The 20,223-nt window shown below is 45.2% G+C and overlaps 1 long non-coding RNA gene across 1 annotated transcript in view; it reads left to right on the top strand.

The window, feature by feature from the left end:
* LOC108352352 (uncharacterized) overlaps positions 1-15,331 on the top strand; it is a 33,592-nt gene extending 18,261 nt beyond the window's left edge. Inside the window, exon 2 of the long non-coding RNA XR_005491415.2 lies at positions 4,402-15,331. This is a non-coding gene — a long non-coding RNA (uncharacterized LOC108352352). The remainder of the gene's footprint in view (positions 1-4,401) is intronic.
* Positions 15,332-20,223: the final 4,892 nt, after the last annotated feature.

A 20,223-nucleotide genomic window follows, 5' to 3' on the forward strand; every position in this document is an offset into this window, starting at 1 on the left:
ACAACAACAATAACAACAAAAAGACAGCAGACTGTGCTGTAGCTGGCTCATGCCTAGCTCAGATAGGTTGGCTATTAAATTTCAGGGGATTTTGTAGGCTAGTTATTAAATACAGCCATTATTGAAGCTGAAGTTCTGATTAAATAGGCTTATTGAGAAAGGTAACTGTTCTAATATTAAGAGGTAATGTTCTAGACTTAACCATTGCTGAAGTATTTCACTGGAGTTCACCATCATGCATGTGTCTGGGGCCGCTCACATCCCATTGTATCTATCTGCTAATGGAGGAACTCCACTAGGGGATCACCTTCGCCCAGCTCTGTATTAGCACGGCGTGCTGCTTATCCGAGATGAGCCGTGATGGGTGTTTACACCATGGGAATGGACAGCTAATCAGACACAAATGAACTGTTTTGCTAATATCTAAACTTTAAAAGGTGATAAAGAAACTATAATAAGGTATAACTCAAACGTACTGTATATTTAATTATTATAATGTAAATCGCATAAAATGTTTAAGGAACAGTCTTCTAGTATTCAAAACCTTATGATTTCACTCAACAAAGAGGCTTCTTAGAACAAAAAGATAAAGTCCACTCCTAGCACTCAAGAAGCAGAGGCATGAGGATTGGAAAAAAATTTGAGGCTAGTATGGTTTCATAAGTTCCAGGCCACCTTGTCTCTTACACACACACACACGCACGCACGCACACACGCATGAATACGCATACACACACACCTGAATTTCAATATATCATTACTGTTTTGCACTGCCTAATCGTTTAAAAGAAAATAATAACCATGTTCATGTCATAATGATCCTTATTAGCCGCCACGGATTGGCTGCATAGCTACGGACCCAGCAGTAATCGATAAAATGAAAGAAAGCATCTAGAGACTCATTGGCCTGTATGAAATTTACAATAAACGGTATTGTGATAGTTAACTTTGTGTGTCGATATGACTGCATTGAGGGATACTAAGATAAAAACATTACTTCCAGTGTGCTGTAAAGCTGACTCTTGAAGGGACTGGCCCTTAGATCAGCGGCGGAAGAACAGGACTCTTCACCAGAGTGGCAGCATCGTTCAGTGCATCAGCACCAGATGGATCAAAGGGCAGCGAGGAAGAGGTGTCTTCTCTCTTGAGCTAGGATACCCATTTCCACTGACCATTAGACACTGGAGCCTCCCAGGTCTTAGGCCTTTAAAGATGCCGATATGAACCTCTTACCTTCAAATTTTATCCCCAGGTCTCAAGCCTTTGGTATCGAGTTGAGAATCCCAATTGGCTTCCTTGATTCTCAGCTCTTCAAATTCAAGCTGGCTCTTTGCTCGCCACCTTGCGAACAGAGGCTATAAGGCATCTTGCTCTTCATAATTTTATGCACCCATTTCTATAATCTTCTCTTACATGTCTCTATCTAGAATAGTAGTAACATGAGAAATTGTTTGCTGTTATTTTTGAATCGTGTGTTATATATTATTTCTTTTTGAGACAAAGTCTTAACTGGGTAGGTAGCTTAGGCTGGACCGAAGCTCATTATATAGTCCAGGCTAGGCTTGAATTATAGCAATTTCCTAGTCTCTTAAATGCCAGAATTTTAGGCATATACTACTATTGCCAGGGAAGATAAATAAAATTTGTAATACACTTATATCTATCTAGCTATCCATCTTTCCCTTCGGCGTAAAATTGCCAAGCCCTCCTCATAAGTTGACAGAGATGAGAGGGATGTGCACATGGATGAGGGACTCTGGAGCACAGAGCCCACCTGCTTAGATGCTCAGGGTTCCCAAGAAGGTGGAAGGCAAGGAGTGCAACCCACTGGCGGATGAACCGTAACTCGTTCCTTTATCAAACTCAATCTCTTTTATTCATGAAGCCCTAAGCTGTTCCCTCTGGCAGTCTTCTCAGCCTCTCAGGGTGGCTGTGCTGGATACTTGGCTTCCTTCCTTGTGACTAACCCCAGAACCTCAGACGTAGGCTTAGCGTCCCCCCAAAATCTGGCCTCATTCATTAAATCCGATGCCCTGCCTTGGTCTGCAGCTGGTCACGTGGCCTCACACTTGCGCATGCGCTTCCTCTGGAGCAATCCGCCCTGGACTCCCGCGAGGCTCCTGTGCTCTGTACTCAACGTCACCTCCCTGAACACCCACTCTTTTTTTTTTTTTTTTTTACGTGAGTATTTCTTATTTACATTTCGAGTGTTATTCCCTTTCCCGGTTTCCGGGCAAACATCCCCCTAATCCCTCCCCCTCCCCTTCTTTATGGGTGTTCCCCTCCCCATCCTCCCCCCATTGCCGCCCTTCCCCCAACAATCACGTTCACTGGGGGTTCAGTCTTAGCAGACCCAGGGCTTCCCCTTACACTGATAATCTTACTAGGATATTCAATGCTACCTATGAGGTCAGAGTCCAGGGTCAGTCCATGTATAGTCTTTGGGTAGTGGCTTAGTCCCGGAAGCTCTGGTTGCTTGGCATTGTTGTACATATGGGGTCTCGAGCCCCTTCAAGCTCTTTCAGTTCTTTCTCTGATTCCTTCAACGGGGGTCCTGTTTTCAGTTCAGTGGTTTGCTGCTGGTATTCGCCTCTGTATTTGCTGTATTCTGGCTGTGTCTCTCAGGAGAGATCTACATCCAGCTTCTGTCTGCCTGCACTTCTTTGCTTCATCCATCTTGTCTAATTGGGTGGCTGTATATGTATGGGCCACATGTGGGGCAGGCTCTGAATGGGTGTTCCTTCTGTGTCTGTTTTAATCTTTGCCTCTCTATTCCCTGCCAAGAATAGAGAATTCCCCTTTTAAAGAAGGAGTGAAGCATTCACATTTTGATCATCCGTCTTGAGTTTCATGTGTTCTAGGCATCTAGGGTAATTCAAGCATTTGGGCTAATAGCCACTTATCAATGAGTGCATACCATGTGTGTTTTTCTGTGATTGGGTTAGCTCACTCAGGATGATATTTTCCAGTTCCATCCATTTGCCTATGAATTTCATAAAGTCATTGTTTTTGATAGCTGAGTAATATTCCATTGTGTAGATGTACCACATTTTCTGTATCCATTCCTCTGTTGAAGGGCATCTGGGTTCTTTCCAGCTTCTGGCTATTATAAATAAGGCTGCGATGAACATAGTGGAGCACGTGTCTTTTTTACATGTTGGGGCATCTTGTGGGTATATGCCCAAGAGAGGTATAGCTGGATCCTCAGGCAGTTCAATGTCCAATTTTCTGAGGAACCTCCAGACTGATTTCCAGAATGGTTGTACCAGTCTGCAATCCCACCAACAATGGAGGAGTGTTCCTCTTTCTCCACATCCTCGCCAGCATCTGCTGTCCCCTGAGTTTTTGATCTTAGCCATTCTCACTGGTGTGAGGTGAAATCTCAGGGTTGTTTTGATTTGCATTTCCCTTATGACTAAAGATGTTGAACATTTCTTTAGGTGTTTCTCAGCCATTCGGCATTCCTCAGCTGTGAATTCTTTGTTTAGCTCTGAACCCCATTTGTTAATAGGGTTATTTGTCTCCCTGCAGTCTAACTTCTTGAGTTCTTTGTATATTTTGGATATAAGGCCTCTATCTGTTGTAGGATTGGTGAAGCTCTTTTCCCAATCTGTTGGTTGCCGATTTGTCCTAACCACAGTGTCCTTTGCCTGACAGAAGCTTTGCACTGAACACCCACTCTTAAAATACCGCCTCCTCTTCTCCTTCCCGTGCTGCGTTCCTTCCTCCTGTGTACCCAGCACACCACACAGGATGCACTTCATTAATCTGATTCGTCTACTCATGTGCGAGCTCTGGAGGGCACAGGGGCTTGTCTGCTCTGTTCACTCAAATTGTTCCTATCACAGAAGACTGGTAAATTGTTCCCTGCCGGTGAAATGAGTCAATTCAAGCCAGATTAAAGAATATAAAGGGAGATTTATTGGGAAGCTGCTCTTGGGCGGGCTACTTGTTCCTGAGGAATGAGTTCAGGGAAGTTGCTATGGGCGGGGAGACAATGAAAAGTGGAAAAGGAAAGAGGAAAAAGGTGCTAGTAGATACAAGAGGGAGCGGGAGAGGGAGGGGGCAAGAGAGGGAGAGGGAGAGGGAGGGGAAGAGGGAGGGGGAGGGGAGAGGGAGAGGGACAGAGACAGAGACAGAGACAGAGACAGAGAGAGCTTGCAAAGTGTCCCGATTATATAGGGGGTAAAAAACCAAAAATCCTGGGAAAGTTCAGGGTAGAGGGGTGAGGTCTATCAGGTAGGGACTGAGGGATTCTGAAAACCTGGAGGCTAGGTCCACGTTGGTGTGTTAAATATGCACCTTAGCTCTTTGGGTTTGAATCCCAACAAATTCGTGCTCAGTAAATTTTGCTCTAAGAATGAAGAAGCAAACGTGGCCCAATTCTTCTTTTGTTTCCAGAATTCTGTATCACCTCCAGCTTTCTGTCCAATGGCATGGAGTATTCAGGTGGAGGAGCAGGGTTGCCTGAATATGACGATCTCCCACCCAGGAGCAGAAAACTCTGACTACCCTGCTGGCTGCTGGCTGCTGCCTCCTGGGGATGCTCCCAGCCACTACGCTGGGGACTTATCCAGGTAACTCTGCTGCCGCTGCCCAGCAGGAGGCTTTGGACCTGTTTGACTGTTCAGTACTCTGCTCATCCCATCTTCTGTCTCCAGCCAGCCATCCTTGTTTAACTTTCTGGAAGATGAATGTCTCCTAGGTTGTCTTTGGAATCCCATTTCTTTGACTTAAAGAGGCTGACAGGGTGAGAGAAACAAAGGCTGTTTAGGATTTGATCTCCCCTGATTGTTTCTCTCTCGGTAAAGAGGTAAATAAAAGGGAGGGGGAAGAAAAGAAAGAAAAAGGAGCCTGGGCTCAGCTCACCAGCTGTGGGTCCCTGATGGGCCTGCCTGACGCAGTCACATTGTGCAGGGGCTGGAGCACCTGTGAGGAGTTAATGAGAAAAATCCAGAAGTGTGGCTCCCACAAGGGCTCCCTTTAGAGTCCCACAGGGATGACCCCACCCCTCCCCTGGCAAGTTTCAATGACAGGTGGGATTAATCTCAGCAGGCTGTCCTTTGGAGACACTCCATCATCTCCTTTCTAGCTGGAAAGAGGGGTTCACCATGTCAAGTTCTAGTGGTTTTCCTTGGGATTTTAGGGTTTGAAGCTGTTTCTCAAGGTAAAGCTAAAAACCACAAATAAAACGTTAAGGCTCCCAGGGGTGTCCTCCAGTAACTCAGCTGCCTGAGTCAACACGAAGCTGTCTGAGAATCAAGAAGTTATTGGTAGTGAAGGTCAGTCGGTATCTTTGCATCTCAAATGGGTAAACTGAGTCCCATTGAAGGCCTTGGCCAGATCACTGCAAGCAGTTCGGTGTGGGGAAGGGTGAAATCACCTGCTGAAGGGCAGCGTGGCATTAGGCAAAGCTATAAAAAGCTTACATATCAGATGAGGCAGAGGACTGTGACCGCCTGGAGAATTGGTGGGAGGTGAAGCAGCTGGAGAAATGTCTTAGTGAAGGCGGCCATAAGCAAGGATTGGACTTTGTTACGGTCCCTCTCCTTGGAGATTAGAATCAGACAAAAGAGGTAGGTAGGTAACTCACTTTGGGTTCATGGTGTCAGAGCATCTCTGTTGTGCCACATGCTCTGGAAGGCACTGGCTGTGCTAACCCATATGTGCCACTGTGAGAAAAAGGTGTGCCATGCTCCTCAAAGCCATTGATTGAGAACGTCAGAAGTCAGAGGACCTGATTGGTAGAGGTAGATTTTCTTCACGCCTGCTTCCAACTGGTGCAAGCTGCCACAAATGTCTATGTCCTTTGAGCATGGACAAGGTGATCCCTGTCCTGTGTTCCTCAGGAGTCTAGTAAGGATCAAGGGACATAAGAGTCTTTGCCTGCTCTGCAGGCAATACAGCAGTAAGATCGATGAGGTCCTTTGTTCAGAGGTCCCTTGACGTCTTCACCCTGGTGTGTTCTCTATGCAAACTGTGAACAAGGGAAGAGTCCTGGGGAGACTCTCTGGGTACCTAACCACTCAGCTGAAAGTCAAAAAGTATGGACTTAAGTCCTAACTCTACCACTTACTAGGCATTTCATCATTCAGGTTCCTTGATATCACCCACAGACTAAGAACTATGTTAGACATCATATAGGATGCCTGTAGGTAAATTGTTTATGTGATGTCCGTGCAGCCGGCCTGGTAGACAGTGATCTCTTTACTGATTGATGGTGCTTTGGTGAAGTCAGGTGATCCACAGGTCCAGCCGGTGCTGAATCCCAGAGAGGATTCAGTTGTATCAGTAACTGACATGTGGATGTGAATTCTAATTTACCCATCTGGTGTCACGTGTGGACAGTGTGGGAGGAAGCAGTGAGGGTTTTCGTGAGAGCGAATCCCAGCCCGAAAGCAAAGCCAGGGTAGAGAACTTGTACCAGCATTACCACCATTCTGCCACTGGGCAGAACTGTTAGGGAAACCTACCACCAGGCAGAAAGATCTGGTCTGTTAGGGAGACAAGGCACACTTTCTCCCATGGCCAGCCAAAGAACGTATCTGGGTATTATCTGGGAACACACAGAAAGAAACTCATGTCTGGCCCATCTTTGCCCCAGAAGCCAACCTTGGTGGGTGGTTAGTGATCAGTGTAAGAATGTGTAGGCAGTCTGCTGCTTCTGTCTGAGGCACTGTGTCCAAAAGGCTGGCTATCTCCACCGCCTTATGTATAACATCAGAAGTCTGGAGCTGAAGTTAGACTGCAGGGAGCCAAATAACCCTATTAAGAATGGGGTACAGAGCTAAACAAAGAATTCTCATCTGAGGAATATCGAATGGCTGAGAAGCACCTAAAGAAATGCTCAACATCCTTAGTCATCAGGGAAATGCAAATCAAAACAACCCTGAGATTCTACCTCACGCCAGTCAGAATGGCTAAGATCAAAAACTCAGGTGACAGCAGATGCTGGCGAGGATGCGGAGAAAGAGGAACACTCCTCCATTGTTGGTGGGATTGCAAACTGATACAACCACTCTGGAAATCCATCTGGAGGTTCCTCAGAATATTAGACATTCCATTACCTAAGGACCTGGCTATACCTCTCCTGGGCATATACCCAAAAGATGCTCCAACATACAACAAAGACATGTGCTCTATTATGTTCATAGCAGCCTTATTTATAATAGCCAGAAGCTGGAAAGAACCCAGATGCCCTTCAACAGAGGAATGGATACAGAAAATGTGGTACATCTACACAATGGAATATTACTCAGCTATCAAAAACAATGATAGTGGATAGTAGCCCAAAAGCTCCAATCACCCAAGATACAGTACAGAGACTTCATCAAGCTCAAGAAGAAGAATGGCCAAAGTGCAGATGCTTTACTCCTTCTTAAAAAGGGGAACAAAAATATTCATAGGAGGGGATATGGAGGCAGAGTTTAGAGCAGAGACTGAAGGAATGGCCAGTCAGAGCCTTCCCCACATGTGGCCCATATATATACAGTCACCAAAACTAGATAAGATTGATGAAGCAAAGAAGTGCATGCTGACAGGAACTAGATATAGATATCTCCTGAGAGACAAAGCCAGAGCATGTCAAATACAGAGGCAAATACTAGCAGCAAACCACTGAACTGAGAATGGGACCCCCATTGGAGGAATTAGAAAAAGGATTGAAGGAGCCGAAGGGGCTTGTGACTCCATAAGAACAACAATGCCAACCAACCAGAGCTTCCAGGGACTAAACCACTACCCAAAGACTACACACGGACTGATCCTGGGCTCCAACTGCATATGTAGTAGAGGATGGCCTTGCTGGGCACCAATGGGAGGAGAAGCCCTTGGTCCTGCCAAGGTTGGACCTCCAGTGTAGGGGAATGTCGGGGGTGGGGGTGAGAAAGGGGTGTGGATGAGGAGGGGAACACCCTTATAGAAGAAGGGGAGGGGAGATAAGGAGCTTATGGACAGGAAACCAGGAAAGGGAATAACATTTGAAATGTAAATAAACATCCAATTAAAAAAAAAGAAGTCTGGAGCCAGTGTCCTTCTCCTGACATACGAACAATGCCAAATTTCAAAGGCAGGATCCTCCCTTTCTGCTGTTTCCTGTTGTGTCTCCGCCTTTAAAAAATTAACTTTGAGAATGTCATATGATATATGGCCACCCTTCTTTATATAACTGCAAGCTATTGATTTATTGTCTTTCTGTATAAAAATAGTTACACTATTGTGCGTGTGCGTAGTGTGAGTGTGACTAGTGTGTCTGTGCATGTTGATGGGCAAGTCTGTCTATTTAGGTTGGTGGGCACATGGTGTAGAGTGTGTGAGGAGGATAATTTCTGAGAATTGGTTCTCTCCTTCTCCAAAGCCATTATCCTTGAAAGCTTAGATCTGGTGACAGGCACCCCTCCCCACCGAGTGGCCTTACCAGCCCACAGTTCTTGATTTCATTTACTCCAAGCCTAAGTCCCGCCTCTGGTGTGAGATGTGTTTTGGCTTTGAGGCATCTCCTGCCTACTTAAGGCCATCTCTACATGTTGGCAGAGCTGTTTCACTCATGGACAGCTTGCAACTCTTGGCCTGCCTTCTTCAAAGCCTTTACTTTTGAAAGCATTACCTTTGTGGTATGTCTAATTTTATGTGACAGCTTAGCTCTCGTAGAACTGGGATAAACTATGGGCCCTTGGGCCAGGCCACCAGGTGGGCATGGGACTGGTGAGGTGGGGCATGCTCAAACTCCAGGACTCAGAGATCTGAGACTGGCAGGAGTGGGGCTGCTCCCTCCCTCCCTGCCTCTAAGGCCTGCTCTGGCTGAACCACAACACTCAGGTAGGATGACCCGGGCACTCAGTTATGCATCTGGAATACCTCTCCATGCTAATGAGGCATCTCAGTACCTTTAGCCTTCAGCCAATAACCTTCCCTTCCTAGACACTCTCAGACCTTCCCCCAAAATTATATAATCCCTAGTTCACACCAAATAAAGTATATTCATTTATATCACCCCCAATAAAGAAATATGAATGAGTTAAGATAATTTTAGAGAGCTGCTTCATTAAAGGTTGCCACAGGGAAGGCCTTTGCCTAACACTAAGTTTCCCTGAAGGAGACCTTTCCTCTTCTTCCACCTCATTGGCATTCGATCCCAACCAGACTAGAATCCTGCCCATCCTTGACTCTGCTTTCCCTGGCCTGGCATGCAGCAGTGTCTGACTCCCAGAAGGGAAATGAGACTGCAGACTCCTCATTCTAGACTTTGCCCAGTAACCCCCTCCCTGAGCCAGTGTTTTGGTGGTGTCCAGATGCTGCCAGGGAGACACAGAACATGGGACCACAATATATTAAAAGTTAGTATTTAGAAGCTGCCCCTCCGAGGGGACACTGAGCCCCATGCAGGAGTTAATGACTTCCTCCTTGAGACAAGGATGCTTCTCTATTTTACTTACTAATGCATCTCCAGGGCCAAGTGTTCAGCACACAGTAGGTATTCAGCTGTACCTGTGAAGCAAACAGAAAGCAGTCAGCTTTGGCAGGCCATGGGAGAAAGTGTGCCTCTGTTCCCTGATGGATAGGATCTTCTCTCTGGTGGTAATGTCGGTACAAGCTCTCCACCCAAGTTACTCTTGGGCTGGGATTCGTTCACACTGAAACACTCACCCCTTTTCCCCACACAGTCCACCATGTCTAAGTCCTCGGGGGAAAGCAAAGTTCTGATTGTGACATGGTCCATCCATAATCCTAAAACGATCTCCAATTATTCTTGAAATTAAATTCTCATCTGAGTAGTTAAGGCATCTGGCCTTAGCTACTCTCAGTTGTAATATCCATTTGCTTTCTGCCAATATTCTGCATTTCTTTCCCCTCCTCTTCCCCCCCTCCTTCCCCTCCTTCCCCTCCTTCCCCTCTTTCCCCTCTTTCCTGTCCTCCCCATCCCCATTTCTCTCTGCCCTTGCTCTGCTTCCTCCCCATCCTCTTTCTCCTCCTCCTCCTTTTCTTCTTCTTCTTCTTCTTCTTCTTCTTCTTCTTCTTCTTCTTCTTCTTCTTCTTCTTCTTCTTCTTCTTCTTCTTCTTCTTCCTCTCCTCCTCCTCCTCCTCCTCCTCCTCCTCCTCCTCCTCCTTCTCCTTCTTCTACTTCTTCAGATAGGATCTCATGTAGCCCATGTAGTTTTGAACTCCTTGAGTAACTGAGACTGACCCTTGACTTGGACTCCTCTGGCCCCATCTTTAAAATGTTGCAGCTAAAAATGCATGCCACCAGCGGTTGCTTTTCCATAGCATTGTGCAATGCTTTCCACACTTCTCCTTGAAGACTTCCTGTCTCCATCTTTTCTTTCCTCCTGTTCCTTCTATTTGGTGGGAACATTTTCCCCAACAAAGTGAAGTTCAGGAGGGGTCCTGAATGGCATCCAGGGAGTCTTCCACCATCTGCAGTCACAGCTCTGAAGATCACCCCAAGTTTTCAAGCCCCACCTCTAACCTCGATAGGCTTAAGACATTTCCAAGGAGATCTTTGTGCCTTTGCTCATCCTCCTGTGTATATCTGTACTCTTAGACCTACAACCTTTCTGTAGGTCTCATTCTAGTGAGGTCGAAAGTCTTTTGAAGATAAGATATGATACCCCTTCCCTGTGCTTTGCACACAATGCTCTCTTGTGGAAGAGCAGAGTTTGCTCATCTGTTGCATCAAACAATGACTCTAAACAAAGGTGGTCCCTCTCCATGGGCTGCTTGTTCCTTCTAGCTTCTTTTTAGGTCAAATGGACCTTCCACAAAAAGGAATGATCTTGCCCAGGAGTGGTAGCAAATGCCTTTAATCCCAGCATTCAGGAGGTAGAGGTGGGTGGACCTGTTTGAGTTAGAGGCCAGCCTGATCTACATAGTGAGTTCCACACCAACCAAGGCTACTTAGTAAGACACTGTCTAAAGAAACAGAAATAAACAAATACATAGATAAAAAGGAGCGATCTTTGTGGTCACCATCGAAAAACAGTTTTAAGCATGAAATGTTGGATCCAAAACCTAGTAGCTTCCCAATCACTCTAACCATGCAATGGTTCTCCTTCCCTCTGCCCGGGTGGACACTCACACTGTGGTTGCTGAAAGTTGATTTCTGTACATTATCGAGGGTATCGAGTGTGCTTGTTTGAGCTCCAGGAAAGTCAACCTCGAATGCTTCAAACCTGCCCAACCAATCTCTACTTGGGAAAAATAAATAAGAGGTGGAGTTGTTTCTTCAAAGCATTTGATGGGTGAGCACACATTCTGTAGTTCCTCGAGGGTCACTGAAGTTCCTGTGTTATCACTAGCGCTGCATTCCTGAACCTGAAAAGAAATGAGCTACTTAGTATGTTCCTTTGCAGATGGCCCCCATGCCTTGAGGTCTATCTACCTGTTTTCAGGAAGACTTTGGGCAGTAGCAATGAAGGGATATTTCCCCTGTATGTTACAGAGGCCAGTCTCTTGACAACAGCTTGGCAAGAAAAAGAATAAAATCTATTTTACATCTACTGAATGTCTCTAATTGGGTTTTGAAGACCAAACAATTCCCTTCAATACAGCTGGGGCTTTGGGTAGCCCCAAACCAATTAACTCAAATTATATAATTTTCCCTCCCGCCCCTACTCTCTAAACTTGACTTGCTTAGTTAGCGAAGAGAGGGATTAGTGCGAATGCTGCTTGGCACAATGGATGAACTCAACTGTGGGACAGCCAGAGCATCTTGCCTGTGGAAAAAGAATAAAGGCAAACTCCGGTTGTTGAGCTGTCGTGTCCTTGGTACGGCTCTCCTCCTTCTACAGTGTAATTCTGTATTTGGCATAAATATACTAATGGATTACGGGAGAGCAGAAAACATCCGAGCCTTTGAATGGGAGCAAGCAACCTCTTCGGTCTCTGGGCATGCGCAGGGCACCTCATTAAGGCGCCTAGATTTGTGAAGTGGTGACCAGAGCCATGCAAACAGTCTGAGGAGGAATCTGAGCAGGTATGTTCATGCGCATGCGTGGTTGTTTAAAGGCACAAGAGTGCTACTACGAATAGAGTTCCTCTTTCTTCTCACATGATTTGGAATTGAGACGAGAATAGGAGGAATGATAAAATCCCATGACAGTTCTAAGTATGGATATTACAGAATTATTTACTTAACATGTAGGAGTACATCATCGCTGTCTTCAGGCACACGAGAAGAGGGCGCCATTACCGATGGTTGTGAGCCACCATGTAGTTGCTGGGAATTGAACTCAGGACCGCTGGAAGAGCAGTCAGTGCTCTTAACTGCTAAGCTGTCTCTCCAGCCCTATCTTACATATTAAAAGTGCAATGATTTTAAAGGTGGAACAGTATCTTACAGTATGACTGTATGCCAAAAGTCTTTTGCAAATTTTGTTACAAACAGCTCAATTCCCCCCTTCCCCTATTTCATATACAACATTGCATACTATAGTCCTTGTAACAAGATCCTTGACACCAGATCCTTGCTTGCAGCTTTTAATGCTGGCGAAATGCACGTGAACCTAGTCCGTTTAGTGTTCGGACAAAAGGACCGTTGGCAGGTCCCCGCATCCCAACTGCAGGCCTTTTCAGGGATTCTCACACTCGCAGCCTGTGAGATCCTAGCTTCTAAGTGCTGACCTTTCAGATATCAAAAAGAGAAAAAGGCAGACATCCCTCAATGTCTCTCTTCTCTTCTAAGAATATAAAACACAGTGGTAAGCTTGCCCTGGTCTTTTCTCACACATTCCTGTCTGGGCAGATGCTGCCCTGGAAACTGTTGGCTCCTTTGACTGTTAGAAGCCAGCAGCTTCCTGCAGCCATGCTAAGAACCTGGGTGTTGGAAGTTATCATTCAGGTCTCGACTGCTCGTGCAGAAGAGGAAACTGAGAGACTGAGAGAATAGTGGTCATCTCAGGAACCAGTAGGCCATTTTCTCAGCAACTGTGGGCGAAATGACATCTTGTCTTGTGTGTGTGTGTGTGTGTATGTGTGTGTGTGTGTGTGTATGTGTTTGTGTATGTGTGTGTGTGAGTGTGTGTATGTGTGTGTATGTGTGTGTGAGTGTGTGTGTATGTGTGTATATGTATGCATGTGTATGTGTGTGTATGTGTGTGCATGTGTATGTATGTATGTGTGTATGTGTGTATATGTGTGTATGTATGTGAGTGTGTGTGTGTGTATGTGTCTGTATGTGTGTGTTAGTGTGTGTGTATATGTGTGTGTGTATGTGTGTGAGTGGTGTGTGTATGTGTGTGAGTGTATGTGAGTGTATGTGTGTGTGAGTGTGTGTATGTGTATGTATGTGTGTGTATATGTATGGGTGTGTGTATGTGTGTATATGTGTGTGTATGTATGTGTATGTGTGTGTATGTGTGTGTGTATTTAAAAACAGTTTTTGTTTCATAAAAAAATGAATATTGCTCAGCCTCAAAATACTTTTCTTTTCTTTTTTTTTTTGTCCCACCATGGAAATTCATCCCAACTTTAGTCCTAGTTTACTCTGGTCAAGCTTGAAGATAATGTAGGAGGTAAGGAGATTTAAGTTTTTCATTCCTGGTTATCAGGATACCTTCTAAAGATTTTGCAGCCCTCGTTCACCTGGCATTCACTATGTAGTCCAGGCTGGCCAGGAAGTAACTCTCTCTGCTTCCTGAGTGCTGGGATTAAAGGTGTATACTACCACTCTCAGCCTTGGTTTTTCTTCTTCTGACGGGCATAGTCTCTCCAAGATTTTCCAAGATTGGGTTAAGGAATCTACAGATTTGCTCACTGGTTTTCTTCAAAACAGTATTGAGTGTGTGTGTTTTTCCTCCTGGTCCCAGACTCTTGTAATAATGACTCTGAGACTCAAAATATATTTATGAACACCTTAGCCATAAGTTTTTTGGTTGGTTCCTGGATTAGATCAGAACTTAATGTCCCATTTATTTTAATGTAAGTTCTGCCATAGGGCTTCTATCCTCTTCCGTGTTCCCAGGTGAAACCCCCACTCCTCTCTATCCCAGAATTCAATTTCCCTACCGGATGTCCTACCTTCTCTTTCTTACCTAAGTTTATAGGCCAATCAGTGACTGACAGGTGCTGCATCCATACAGTACACAGAGATTCCCTCTACACGTTAGTGTCCCAGAGGTGGAAGACCAGGTTTGCTAGGCCCTGTGGTACCAATGATTAAGGTTTGGCCTTCCTCTGTTGAAAGCCTCCATCTTTGGGGATTCGGATACTCAAATTCAGGAGCCATAGCCCAAGGACAAGACTCAGAGTCTTGAAAGAGAGACAGTAGATATTTCAAGTTCAAATTCTGAAGAGAATGTCAAAAAATGATTTGGCTTCTTTCTTGGGAAAGAAATAAGGGAGCCGTGGCAGACCAGAGAGCGAACTGACTTGTTCAAGGTTGAGTGTTGACATAATGGTCAACCTGGATGGGTTTGGTTCTTTTGACTTAATTCAAGATGGCCTTTGGTGGCCAGTGACTCTCACATCTTAATGCTGAAAGCAGGTCAGTTATCCTTCTGACTTCTGGCTTGGGAATGGCAGGAGAAACTTCACCTACAGGTTGCAATTTCATCCAGCTGCCTCTTCCTAGATAGATTTGCTATTTGTGTCAAGAATATAACGTGGATAAGCAGATGGGGCCCTCGTAACACTTCTCCCCTTTGGATGCAAATCTGTCAGATGTATTTACTTATCATAGCTGCTTCCACCTCTGAACCTTGACTGCCACCCCTGTCCTGGGAATCCTCCCCAAAAATCAAAGCACCCTGATGGTTTATTTTGGAAGTATCTTGAAAAGGATAATGTTTGACCACTCTCCTCCGTGCCTTTCCCTCTATGTGCTGTGTGTAATGATCCAGAGACAATCAATTGGACACTGCATTTTAAAGATAAGGATGGGGATTTTATTTCTGGGTAACCCGGTGACCCCAATCAATCTCTGTCTTACAAACCCTCTGAAGATTTGAAGCTCCACTCTGCAATTCAGGGCAGCTTCCAAGGATGGCAACAGATGTTGCAATCCAAACACCTTTATTAACTATTTATCTTCAGATGTATATCAAGGACCTCTTGGCCAACAGGAGTAGTAGATAGCCCCTTAAATGAGGAACCCCCAGCTTTCATCTTCAAGCCGTTTCCCCCTGTAATCCCTTTGAGGAGGAATAAAGTAGCTGACAATATTGAACTCCTTTAAAAGTTTGTCTCCGAAGGGCAGATGTTGTCTACCCAGTGAAAATGTTGCTGATAGTTGCATCTCTCTCTCTCTCTCTCTCTCTCTCTCTCTCTCTCTCTCTCACACACACACACACACACACACACACACACACACATACACACACACACACACACACACACACACACACACCATCGTAAAAAGCGTCAGATAGCATTTAGGGTAAGCAGTTAACGAAAGTGGAGATTTCAGTGGTCCCCTTTTTTTCTTAAATGAAATTTGCTAATTATATTTCATTTGCCAGACTTCGGCCTTGGTCAAACCAGAGCTTAAAGACTATAAAGAGTAATCCTTCCCACCTACCTGCTTTACAAGAGTGTCAGGAGGATTATAAATGATGCCGGGGTAATTGAAGCCCTGGGAATGAGACACAAGGCCAAAATATTTGAAGCAGGACTCAGTGTAATCCTCCATAATTGAACTCATCAAGGCTTTGTTCTCTGGACGAGCTCTCCCCTGCAGTTTATTGAAGTTACTCCTTGGACGGAAAATAAACTATTGTGGGTCAAGGGGGGTGGTGTTCTTCTCCCCTGATTTAACTCACTGGCCAAACTGGCTAAAGTTCTCATAGAGGAATGAGTAGGCCTCTGCTTCAAGTACAGGAGGTTTCCACTGGGGGGTGGGGGTGGGGTGGGAGTCAGGGGAGGTAGGGAATGGGGGATGGGGGATGGGGTAGAAAAGTGTCAGACTTTGAGTGTGCTCCCTGCCATTTGTCTTCATAAGGTTTGTGAAACTCAGCTATTTTAAGCTCAGTTGGTTAAGACTGTTAATCCATTTCGCTTCTGATTTTCCTTCCAACCTACCAAGACCAAAGTAGGATAAAGATAACTATCATTACTGAGTACACTACGTGACAAGACCTTAAACTGGGGACACCTCAGTTGTAGTTGGCTGTCCCCTTCATATGATTACACTCTTGCTAACTTCCCAGAGCCTTGCCTTACTTGCTGTCATAGCATAGACCCTCGGACCAAGTGCCATGCCAAAGTGTGAGGGAGTAGCCTTACGCAATAAGCACAAATGCTGAGGACATAGCTCAATGGGAAAGCACTTACTTTGCTAGACAAGGCCTTGGGTTCAATTCCCAGAGTCCCCTTCCTCTAAAGAATTAAAGAGTGGAGCTCCGTGGATGAGGGGTGGTATTCGTGCTTTTCAAGGATCAGAGCTAGAAGCTGACCTGTGGAAATGGGTCTAGCAACTCAGTATTTCCTTATCCTGGTAAATGGATAATTTTTTTGATTTGAATACCTGCCCATGGAAAGTTCTGTACAACTATATTTAATAAAGTGTTATTTAAGTTATAAACCTATCGTATGTTTTGTGCGTGTCCTTATTAGGGATTTTTGTTTGTTGTTTGTTTTGGGGGGGTTGTTCTTAGGACAGGATCTCACTGTGTAGCCTACACGCCCTGTAACTCACTATGTAGACTAACTTCACTGATCTCGAACTCACAGAGATCTGCATGCTATTGCCTCCGAAGTGCTGGGATTAAAGGTGTGTGTCACCATGCCCAGCCCTACTGAGTGCTTTTTGAACAAATGAACATCCGTGGAATTCTTAACTTCACACATAACTTGAAGTGCTAACAAAATTAATATTCATTAAGCCTTAATTTGATACACCCCAACTTCTACTGATAAACACATCTGACTAACCCTGAAAAGGGAATAAATTATCTTTGCATTGCTTTTGTTAAAAAAAAAAATAGCAGAACAGAATCATTGGTATACAAAGAAGCAATCAAAAAGCGGTAAAATGGAGATTCAAAAGTGTTACATGGGTGGGAAAAATTTAAGAGCCAGAGGTGAGGAAGGACTGCCTCAAGACAATGTCTGCTATGTAGCGAGGTGACAGGACCTGAACAATGCACTCCTGAACTCTAGCTGTATTTGTCAGCACAAGACCTGCACAAGATCGGGCCTGCTAGCATTTCATCACTGACCAGAGAAGGGCTCAGGAAGCCCGCCCACCACTCCCTGATTGACAGGTGGCGATGTATGTGGGTGTTGTTTTCTTCTTTGGTGTAAGCACTGATAAATTACCTTTGCCCTATAAATCACCTCCCATGCTCTTGCAGGCGGATTTATTAAGCTCAGTGGGTTACACACAAAAAGGGTGTATGTCAGTAGAAGGATATTTGGTAGGAAGACAGGCATAAATGTGAAGACTGGGGGTGAGACAGGGTAATGGGGTGAGAAGAGTTAAAATTAATTGCATAAGTATGAAATTGCCGAAGAGTAAAAATTTAATTTTAAAAGATGCATAAAAATGTAAAAGTATTTTTCTTCTAAAATAATTATGAGAATGCTGCTCTTGCAAATTTTAAATGTTTGTAGCATTCACTAGCATTACAAAAACTTATCTTTGTACCACGTGTTCCATTGTGTTTTTTTATATGTTCCCCCATATTTATCAGCCTCTGGGATGTGGGTTGGGGTAGGTGATGCCATGCTGGCGTCTAATCCTTCATCAAAGTTTGCTTGATTGGGATCGTGGAGTGAGGGAGCTTGCCTTCCTCCCTTCCCTCCTCACCATGTTTGAGAACATGAAGGCTTTAAAGCCAATGATTGGGCGGCCTGTACCAGGAAGAACCTGGACCTGAAGGAAATAAGACAGGGAGACATACAAACATCTGGGGTTCCTATGAATTGGGAAGAACGTCTCACAGCAAGAGGGACAGGGCAAAGCCACAACTCAGGGAGCGAGGTAGAACTTCAAGAGGGAGTTATGCTCAGCGAGACCCTTAAGAATATTCGAGCCACGTGACTGGTAGTTAGGTGTTTTAAAACTATCACCCATTGTGTGTGGAATGGGTGAAGAGAAAGTACAAGAAGCGATTGTGGCCAACCTGGGGCACCCCAGGGCAGAGGTCGGAGGAATAGGTACCCATAACCCCTTGCAGAATAAGACAGTAAAGTGCGGGACCTCAAAGAGGTCTTAGCAAGATGGCGTGCTAACTGGGAAAGGAAAGCGGACTACCGTGGGCAGAAAAGAGCAGGCGGAGGGAACAGCGCCATCCAGAGGAAGTTGAGGAACAGTTCTTGGTTGTGGGAGTTGCAAGCTAAGACTGTGGGAACTCTTAAATGAGTTTCTCCCTTGCCATCCCTGATATAAGGTCGGGATGGTGCCCTCACCGAGCGGGCAGAGCACTTGATAGGCGAGCACTTGTGTACGACTTCAGAGGCACATAGTGTACGCTAGCTGTTGCCACTCGAATGCAATTTAAATAAATAAATAAATAAATAAATAAATAAATAAATAAATAAATAAATAAATGCCAAAATTATCAGTGCGGTAAAGTAAACCTAATAATAATTCTCAGTACTTCAGACCCTGAGGCAGGAGCAGGCCAGCCTGGCTCTTCAGTGGGCTTTAGGCTAACCTGAGCATATGAAGAGGCACTGACCACAAATAAAAAGCAAGGACTCACAAGATGGCTCAGCAGGAAGGGCTCTTTCCACCAAGTCTGACAACGTGAGTTTGATCACAGGATCCCACATAGCAGGAGGGGAGATCCGGTTGCCTTAAATCATCTTTTAATCCCTGCATGTGTGTTCTACAAATACACTAAATAAATGTGGAAAAAAAAAAACCAAGAGATTTTTTAAAAGCAAATGTATTAAGAACACGATAGGTCAGAAACCGACTGAGGACAAAGAGCCTGGACTAGCACAAGGAGGAGGTCCCAGTGGATGGAACACTGTAGTCTGTTGAGGAAGAAGTCCCAGACTGCCCTGGCTGTGAATGGCCCTATAAGTGCTTGTTGAAAATGACGTTGTCCAGGCCCTAGAACATGGGACCTGGGGACTGGATATTAGTAAATAAAAGTCTCCGTTTTGGTTTTTGGTTTGCTTTTCTTTTTTCTGTTTCTGCCCGTGCTACTTAAAACGTATCTCCTTTATTTTTTTTTTACCTTGGGGGCAGAGTGGGCATTGTCTAGCACTGCCGAGGGATAGTTGAATCCCTCTGTTAAAACCACTCTGTGCTTAGTGTTCCCCAGTTCTCTTCCTGCAGCCGGCCATGACGAAGCAAGTGGAACTGAGAGTGTGTGGAGGGAGAAAAGAGGTGACCTGCGTGGAGGGAGACCTTTCAGAAGCCAACCAGCCGTCCTCGGGGGGAGGCTGTGCAAGGTGATGGCCTGAACTCATCTCATCTCAGACATCACTCCAATACCAATGGTCCCCGTCACTGTGTGACCTTGGGTGACTCATGGTTCCTCTCTGAGCTGCAACTATGTCCTACAGAGAGAGAGGACACATATACACATGCATACTCACCCGAACACACACTATCGTGTGCACACACGCAGGCACACACACACACACACACACACACACACACACACACGTGCACACCCACACGGTGCACAGGGTAGGATAGACAGACAGACAGAAAGATGGAGAGGGCAGGGGGCCAGGTAGGCCAACTCTAAAGTTCCTTTCACCTCCAAGTTTACCTGATTATCAAACGGCTTAATCTTTGCAAAAGCCTTTGCAAAGGCCACAGTCAGGAGACAGTTTTTGCAAACACTGCTTCCAGCGCAAGCCTTGGGGTCACACAGAGGGCACCTAAAAGCCCACATCAAGATAAGAGAAGGAACACCCCCAAGAGCCTTTCTCCCTGGCTCTCACATATACCTCTGCATGTGACCCTAGGGACTTGGTTGTTTAACCCTTATGGCCCTGCCCTCTTTGGTGGGGACAGCAGGAAGCAGTTTAGACATTGTGGCCCTGCCGATAACTTCCTGGCTCTGGGACAGTGGCTGCTGTCCCTTTGCCAAAGACCTGTGAGTTGGATTCCAGAGTTCTGCTCAGAAGCCTTGTGACTCTGTGGACGGGAAGCAAAAAGAATCTATGTCTTTTGAATTTTCCACAGGTCACTAACACATCTCAGAATGGTTTCTACATGTTAAACACTGTTTCTCTGCAGGAAGATACTTCTGGGTTATTATTGGTGTTGAGTTTGTTATTGTGTCCTTCCTTCCTCACCAAATTATAGGATAATCTAACTTTTAA

Source organism: Rattus norvegicus, chromosome 11, assembly GCF_036323735.1.
Source record: "Rattus norvegicus strain BN/NHsdMcwi chromosome 11, GRCr8, whole genome shotgun sequence".
Taxonomy (NCBI): Eukaryota; Metazoa; Chordata; class Mammalia; order Rodentia; family Muridae; genus Rattus; species Rattus norvegicus.